The sequence below is a fragment of the Rhineura floridana genome, chromosome 21 (genome assembly GCF_030035675.1).
Source record: "Rhineura floridana isolate rRhiFlo1 chromosome 21, rRhiFlo1.hap2, whole genome shotgun sequence".
Lineage (NCBI taxonomy): Eukaryota > Metazoa > Chordata > Lepidosauria > Squamata > Rhineuridae > Rhineura > Rhineura floridana.
This window is the reverse complement of record NC_084500.1, coordinates 8,397,864-8,407,354: the sequence shown is the minus strand read 5'-3', so window position 1 is coordinate 8,407,354 and position 9,491 is coordinate 8,397,864.

Sequence of the window (9,491 nt, the reverse complement as noted above, 5' to 3'; positions counted from 1 at the left end):
TCAGAGGATTGGGTTAGTACAGATTTACAGGGGGGAAACAGTGTGATAGCTTCTGTTTGCCGGCAACGTCATGTGAACCATGCAAATTAAAAGGGGATGTGAATAGCACCAAACACACACTAAACCACTGCGTAGATGAGCCCTTTAGGCCTCTTGTTGACTAGCTGAATGTGTGTGTGTGTGTGGTTACATTTAAATGAATTAATAAATACATTTAGGATTGCAAAGTGGGGGCAAGCACCCCTCTTGTCCCCACCCATGAAATAGTGAACATAACGTACAAAATGCATTATAGGAGAAGAAATTGCTTGCAAAAATCTGTATATTAGGAGAAATTAGCACTAAAAATGCTGGTGAATTTTCATGGGTTTTTTTTTTTTAATCACAAACAGATATGGAAATGTGGAGACCAGAATTTCACATTGGAAAGTTGAGAAACTGAAATGGACAGATTTGCCCATTTCACCAGAAGACGTCTGACATTCTCCAGCTTCTCAGGTGAGTTTGAAAAATAACATTTTCAAAAACTTGACAGAAAATTCTTTTCTGATAAGTTTTGGCTCTGTCCTAGTCCTATGAATACTCAAGTAGACAATACATTCACTGTGCAGCAATTATCTATAGTGTGTTCAGCCCATTTCATTTTACATTCCATGTGAGCAGGACTTCGATTTGAGCACTGCACCTACATACCGCAATGTCTTATAAGAACAGGCACTTATATCATTCTTACCTATTTTTGGCTGTAAATAAAATCCTATAAATCTGTGAATGTATTGTATTGAAAACAACTTGGGCTAATGCAATAAGGGCTCATCTAATAAAGTACTGACTTGTTATGATGAGTTGATAGGTACAATGGATCGTTTTACTTATTCTTCATTTGAATGCATCATTTCAAATATAGACCGGTTTCTGCTGTTTGTCATCTGTGAAGATTGTGATGTCTAGATCCAGCTGAGCTTTGCATAAAAACAATGTTTTTATGATGTTTTAAAGTGTTTTTAGTGCTTTTGTTTGCTGCCTTGGGCTACTAGGAGGAAGGGCGGGATATAAATCTAATAAATAAATAAAAATGTCATAGATGTGCTCTTTGAATCTGGACTTTTGGGATAGTGCAGCTTTTGAATAAATGGCTTAATTAAAAAACATAGTTGCAATGATGGATTTTAGGAACTATCATCTGCTAAGGGCTCTTTTTGGGAGGAAGGGCGGGATATAAATATAATAAATAAATAAGAATCTTGCTAAGTATTTTTCACTTAACATAGAAGAAAAGGCAAGCACACATTTTCATATATTTATTTACTAAGGAAAATTTATGTTTATAATTAACACTGTTGGAAGCACTAAATAGATTTGATTGCAATATTTAGAAATGTGATTACTTCCACACACATATAATGTGCTCCATTATTTACTGATGCATCCTTCCCACTTACCAATGTATTCTGCCTGCCATATTTTATCACCTTACTACTGACATACTACTACTCTCCAACACTGGAGGCCTTCAAGAGGCAGCTGGACAGCCATCTGTCGGGAATGCTTTAATTTGGATTCCGGCATTGAGCAGGGGGTTGGACTCGATGGCCTTGTAGGCCCCTTCCAACTCTGCTATGATTTCTTTTACAAAACTGTTTGCTTGGTTTTGAATTTAAAACAGTAGCATTAAAGTCTTACAATTTTGAATGAGCAGGGCCCGCATTTCAGTTCTTTACTTTACCAGTGTGGTGTAGTGGTTAAGGTGCTGGACTACAACCTGGGAGACCAGGGTTCGAATCCCCACACAGCTATGAAGCTCACTGGGTGACCTTGGACCAGTCACTGACTCTCAGCCTCAGAGGAAGGCAATGGTAAACCCCCTCTGAATACTGCTTACCATGAAAAGCCTATTCATAGGGTCGCCATAAGTCGGGATAGACTTGAAGGCAGTCCATTTCCATTTTGGTTTTTTACTACTTGCAGATTCCTTGGTTTTAAGAATCATAGAATTGTAGAATTGGAAGGGGCCTCTAAGGCCATTGAGTTCAGCCCCCTGCTCATTGCAGGAATCCAAATTAAAGCATCCCTGACAGGTGCCTGTCCAGCTGCCTCTTGAAGGCCTTCACTGTTGGAGAGCCCACAACTTCCCTAGGTATCATATATAGTGTGATTATATATGATAGTACCAAATCCTACCACTTACTCTTAATTAATAATTAATCTTGATTAATCAGCTTCCACATACTTGTCTCAAGGCAATGTACAAGATGCAATAAAAAATGTTCTAAGCAGTCAGAAAACAGCATTTGTTTTTAAAAAATAGAAAGTAGACCTCCATGGCAGAGATCCATTCATCCAGTTGGGAAGGCTTTTCAGAAAAACGTGTCTTCAGTGGTTTCCAAAAGGGCAGGTGGAGGGTGCCTATTGTATCTTAACAGGAATGCTGTTCCACAGCACGCGGGTGGCCACACACAAGCAGGGCTTGCTCTCACTTACTGTGGTGAAGGCTTCTAAGATCTTTGACCTACTCAGTATATAAAGAATAAGGCAATCTCTGAACTAACCTGGTCTTGAGCTGTATTGGGACAAACAAGGCGGTGGTATGCTCCAGCTTTGGTCTCTGGGCTACCCTCAAGGAGACCCTCCACACAGAGCGCATTGCAGTTAATCCAGCCTTGCAACACCTGCAATCAAGTACATGAAAGGTTGTCACACAGAGGAGGGCTGGGATCTCTTCTTGATCGTCCCAGAGTGCAGGGCACAGAATAATGGCCTCAAGTTGCAGGAAGCCAGATTTCGACTGGACATCAGGAAAAACCTCCTAACAGTTTGAGCCATACGACAATAGAACCAATTACCGAGAGAGGCAGTGGGCTCTGCGACACTGAAGGCATTCAAGAAGCACCTGGACAGCCATCTGTTGGGAATGCTTTGATTTGGATTCCTGCATTGAGCAGGGGGTTGGACTTGATGGCCTTATAGGCCCCTTCCAACTCTACTAGTTTATGATTCTATGATTCTAATCACATGGAGATGATGATTGTAGTCATTTCTCAATCTGCACAAGGGGTGTGGAGATGTAAATGAACTGAAGGAATTAAAAATTGTGGTAAACTGCTCGTGATTCAGTTGTCCTTATGTTCTGCTCGTGGGCTTCCAAGGAAACGTGGTCGCCCTTTGACTTTGACAGATGTTGGATTAAGTGAATCATTGGTTTGTACCAGCAAGGATCTTATGATGTTTAGTCACATCCACGCCATATAGTTAAAGTACCATTGCTGCCAGTCATGGAGAATCCTGGGAACTATAATTTAAGGGTGTTGAGGTCACAGAGCTACAACTCCCAGCACCCTTAGAAAGCTAGTTCCCAGGATTGTCCATGACAGTTAAAGTGGTATAACAGTACTTTAAATGTATCATGTTGATGTGATCTCTTTTTCCTGTCTGCCTGACCTCTCAGCGCTACTCAGCCATTTGTCAGAAGACTGCAGTTTAGGTGGCTAGATAGATCATATGAGCATTATAGAAATTGTGCATATATTTTCAGTCAAGGGGAGGAAGGAGTGCAATTTTCATGCAAGTGTCTGAGTGCTGGGTATTACGGAGAGTTGAGGATTTTGATCAGCCTTTGAAGCCAAATCTGTCAAATTCACACTTTCCAAAACAAAATGAGAACCAAAACACAGCCATCCTTTGAAATTTGCACTTATTTGCATTTTGCAATGCAGTTCAGCAACCAAACAATGTTTACAAAAATGTATGTTAAGGGAAAGTGTGCATAAAAATGAATATATTAGTGAAAATAACATACAAAAATGCATTATATGCTGAGAAACTGCTTGCAAAAATGAGTCGAAACTGCCTGCAAAAATGTGTTTATTAAGTGAAATTCTCACTAAAATGAGGATTTTTTTATTTAAAAAATGCAGAATGCTGCAGATATGTGGAGAACTGAATTTAAGTTTGGAAAATGAGAAACTGGGAAAACCAAAACTGACAGATCCTTCCATACCTGCTTGGTATATGCTAAAATTTTAGTGGTTTGTGATATTCACCTGCTAATCACACAGCGGATGTAGCAATAAACATGCCTTGTGAGGGAAAATTAGACCTGGAAGTTGCTTAGGGTTGTAGCCAATGCTAGTCTGACTCAGAGGATACCCATTGAAAATAATGGGCATAGCTCAGGTAGGGCCAAATATTTAACCTCTTGTTTGTCTGCCTCCCTTTTCAGCTGTTTAAATCTCATAGCTTTTTTGCTTCCTTTGAACTGCCTATCGAGAAATGAGTATCAGGAAATAAAGCTGTATAAAAACCCATTAATTTCCAGCTGTTCTAGTTGAGAAAGTGTAAAAAGGAAAGCAGAGAAAAAGCCCCCTGCTCTTACAGTTTTCTGTTTCTAAAACAATTTGGCTTTCCTGAAACAAGATGTTGGAAACAGAAAGGGAAAGTGGAGCCCTTCTTTTTTAATGTTTAGGTGACAGCTTCCTCCAGGGAGAATACAGTGCAGTCCTACTCAGAATTAAGCCCTACTGAGTTGAAAGGCTGGCAACCTTTGGGTTGCCAACCTTTTTGGGCCAGTGGACACATTTGTAATTTTGAGAAAGTGCCATGGCATATTATTTACTTATTGTTTAATTTATATCCCACCATCCCTCTGAGGGGCTCAAGGTGGTGTATGTGGTTCTCTTACCACTCCATTTTATCCTCACAACAACCCTGTGAGGTAGGTTGTGTAGGCTGAGACTGTGACTGGCCCAGGATCACCCAGTGAGTTTCATGCACAAGTGGGGATTTGAACCCTGATCTCCCAAGTCATAGTTCAACACTCAAACCTAGAGAATATATTTCCTGATCAATCAATAGATGCAAAAGAGTTCATAAATTCAAGGTACTAAATAAATATAATGTATTTCTATAACAGATGAAACGATTTTAAAAACTAGGACTGTTAGGCCTTGGCTGAGTCTGAGTCGGGTTAAGACAGCCACAGATTGCTACTGGTTGGGTGGGTGGCCCAGAGAGATCTGGAGCTGTCAGGGAATGGGTCATCGACTCATCAGGCAGGAAGAAGAGGCAGCCATCATGTGGGAAAACCCACATAAAGGCCAAGACCTTCCCGCTGCATCTTTCCAGGAGAAGGAAGGCCCAATGTTGCAGCTCTCCTTCCTGACAGAGCCCCGCCCACCAGAATCAATGCCTCTGATCAACAGCTGTTGAGTGGAGGGATCAGTCCTGCGGGCCACAGATGCTGCTTTGTTCTTGTAAAGCAGCCCAGTGCAGGATCGATGCCTCCACTGAACAGCTGTTACAGCAGAGGTATCGATTTGTATGGTGCCACGTGCATTTGAGTACCCTGCAGAATTGATGGCCACTCTCAGGAGGAGGGGGAAGAAGGCGCAAGGAGACACGACCCTCCTGGCCATATGTTTAAATAGGTTTTTTTAAAAAAATTATCTGAGCCATGGGGCATTTGAAATACTTTACAAAGAGTAAACCTATGACCTTTGGCTAATAGAACATGCAATAATAACCAAGCAAACCTCTGTGGCTTCACAACACCAAAATGCAGACACTATATAATACCATATCAGTGTATTCTGAAATATCTAGCTGTGCTGGTTGGATATACCTTTCAAATGCTGACTGCACCACAGGAATGAAATACAAAGAAATACAGAAATACACAGCATATGTGTTTCAACTTATGAAGTCTTCTTCTGTTGGGAAAGTGTGCGGGGGCTGAGAGAGCAAATTCATATGATGCATGCCGCTGCTGCAGACTTTTGTAGTTTAAGAAAAATAGTCCAAGGCTCTTCCGCACTACAGCAATGTCCAAGATCCGACGGCTGTCTTCACTTTTGTCGTAAATACGACCAATGCTGCTCAATCTGGAAGTGCCGGAGGAGATACTTGCAGGCACACTAGCACCTCTGGACGGCACATTGATGCCTCCTGGTGTGTAGGATAACGGGATAAACTGGAAATGGGAAGAAGTTACTTTCATACCAATTTGTGTGTTTGTTGCTGCTAGTTACAGACTAGAACCATACCACCCATGCCCATTTGTTGTAACTTGCTTGAACAAGCAGCTGTCAGTACATTTTTAAATCCTGCTTCTCTAAAAGACTCAATGCAACATGCAATAATTAATACATCATGATGTAGATTGTTGTGGTTGCAAAATAGTACCACCTTGCAATCTTCTCCTCCTGTCTGATGTGGGGAAGGGTGGCAGGTCAGTGGTAGAGCATCCTCCTCCTCCTCCTCCGTCTCAGTGTTGCCCCTTGTAGAACTCTGCAGGAAGGAGCAGGAGGAGCAGAACTAGATTTAGTTGGCTGTGCTTGCCCTTGGCCCTGGCTCTGTCTACTGTCTGGCATCCCTGACTTCCTCCCCAACAGTCTTGATGGGCACCAGCCACCACTGTCTTAAAAGAAACCTGAGGAGTTTACCTTGGCTCAAATTCACACCTACTGCAGGTGCATCAAGGAGCACAAAATGACTAGGTGAGAAGATGGTGCATGAAGAAGCAAGACTTTGTTCTAATCCATTGAGTTCAGCCCTGAAAAAAAAGAGTAGGTTTGTTGCCACCTGATTGGACTCTCCTGGGATGCTGGCATCTAGACCGCCACAGAGATTGTCACCTCCTCTTATCATAATTTCATTGTTCTCTTCCATTAACGTTTGGCTGGAGATCCACATCCAAGGCCTAGGACAGTGTGTTTTCTTAGGGAAAGAGTCAGCATTCAGGGGTGCCGTTCCAAGGGAAAAGCTGTTCAGTATGAGTTTTGGCTGTACTCAGAATTGGCAACAGTGTTTTTACTCTGAGTCAGCACTTTTGCTCCATTTGCTTGCTTTTAGCCTTATTTACTTTGTCCTTTTCTTTCCCTGGGTGCTAATGCTCGCAGCAAGAACTTGATTCCTCTCTGCCCTTTAGAGGGGATCAACCAACGACTTGCCTTATGGAATCATTGTTTTTTCTAGTAATTGAAGGGGGGTGAGGTTGAGGGATGGGGGTAAGGTATGGAGATGCACCCAGACTACATGGCACCATATTTTGTGATTTTTTTAAAATTACAGTTAGCTACTTTAGGTCCTTCTTGTAACTTTGCAGAACTCCATTTAGGGACTTCTCAAATGCAGGACAATCATTTTCAATTGCTTCTTGTGTGTCCAGCACTCTGGTCTTTCAATTTATATACTTACTAGCTCATGATTGAGTTAGGTGGGGCTATCCTTGAAGTTGGTCCAGATGCTGTGGCTGGTGCAGAACACAGTGGCTAGGTTGTTTGTCAGGACAAACTACTGTCAACATAACACCTTGTTTGCGGGGCTTGCACTGCCTGCCAATCTGCTACTGGACCAAGTTCAAGGTGTTTGTATTAACCTACAAGGCACTATATAACTCAGGACCAGGTTACTTAAGAGACCACCTTATCCCTTTTTTACCCAGTAGATCACTGTGGTCTGTGGGAGACCTTCCCCTTCACGTTCAAAAGAGATAATCTTATCAGGCGGTTCATTCTGCACAATATAAGAGTTGGGCCTTTAGCATGGTGGCAAATACCCTTTGGAATTCCTTATTAAATGTTTGTCAGCCACCATCTCTATTGTCTTTTCAGTGCCTACTGAAGTCCTTCCTTTTCCAACAAGCCTTTTAAGTAGAGATCTTTCTGACTCTGCATATGTATTGGAATTCTTTTTATTGTTTTGTCACTTGTGTGCTTTGCTGCCCTGGGATCCCTTGGGAGGAAGGGTGGGCAATTTGTCGTCGTCGTCGCCGTCGCCATCGCCGCCGTTATTATTAATAATCAATCTCTTTTGGTAAAAAATGAAGTTCTGACACTCTTATCTTGATAAAGGTGTTGTAGTTGCTAGCACAAAATAGCTGCCATGGACAGCAAGAAAAGAAGTACTGGTATTTCCTGAGTACCATGACAAAAAAAGCACTTATCCAGATTTATCCTCACATATTTTCTCTACGTTCCTTCTTGATCTCAATGAAAAATGATTCCCTCTGCCCCAGTTCCACTAATAATACAACTAATGCATTATTATACAACACAGTATTATACAACACTGACCGCATTCAAGAGGCAGCTGGACAGGCACCTGTTGGGTATGCCTTAAGTTGGATTCCTGCATTGAGCAGGGGGGTTGGACTCAATGGCCTTAGAGGCCCCTTCCAACACTCTGATTCTATATTCACTAATAGGCAAAAAACCCTTGCGGTTTAAGAATGTACCTATACCCCACAGCTATTTCTATCAAACTTTAAAAAGCAGGGAAATTGGGCAGCTATAGTGAATGCACCAGGGGAGCAGGAGACCTGAACTCCTCTCTAAGGTATTGTACTGCCCTACAAATTGGTCAAAATCCAAACACCATTTGGGTTGGTCTTTGACAGTCCAATCCACTTCCTTTGTAGCTTGGAAGCATTTGGTAACATGTGCCTCTGAGCATATGGTGAGTGGTGGCAACACCTGCCATCTCCAAAGATAGACAATTATATTTTTGTATGTTTGTTGGTGTTCTTACTTTGCTTCTTTCCTGTCTTATTAATGTTTCTACAGAGAATCTAAACTAGAAATTTTTTTCTCATTATTCATCCCAGAAATCTGTGTCAAATTTATTTTTATTAATTTCAAAGCCTTTTTATTTTATATGATGGTGAAGACAGCCTTTTGTGTTTCACATTGGTAGTTATATTCTATTTCTATTTTGGGTGCATTAACAGTGGAATCTGAAACTGTAGTTTGATGTAAAATCAGACTGATTCCAGTATGTTGCTCCTTCAGCAATGACTCTAGCTGTTGGGAAAAATAGGATGCATGTTTTCAGCCTGCTATGTTTAAACCACTTCATTTAAGGCAAGGTGGGCACGGTCAATTAAAAATATAGAGCAAACCTAGCATTTTGCTAGAATATATTTATTTATTTATTTATTCTATTTCTATGCTGCCTTTTGGCCAAAAGGCCCTCAAGGCAGCTCACAGGGTTGTGGATCTGCAGGACACTATGGCTACTTGTTTCCCTGGCATTCCTCCAAAAAGCTCCTTAGAAGTGGTGCAAGTTAATTCCCTCCCATTGGAAGGGCAAAAAAACAAACAACAAAACAAAAGAGAATAAACTACCAACCCCACCACTTCCTACCCTGCTTGCCCCAGATTGCTGCCCCCATCCCTTCTCCTCCAAGTAGGTAGGCTTGCTCCCTGAAAGTACTCTATGCTTTGCAATACCCACTCCCTTTTTCTTATATATGCCACAAAAATTCACAGCTGGAGTGTAAGCAAATTGCTTATTAAAACTACAAAGGATTTATAGTTTTAAAGTAGTAGTGGTGAGCCTTCTCCTTGATATGCTTGTTTTGTGTGTGCAGAAAGGAGAAAACACCTCCCACTGTTTCATCTTGTGCAAATTGAGACTCTCCTGAGGTCCACTGGAGACTATTCTGCAGAAGTCAGTGCCATTATTATGTTTGGCGTTTTTTTAGTGTAAATTTTGCA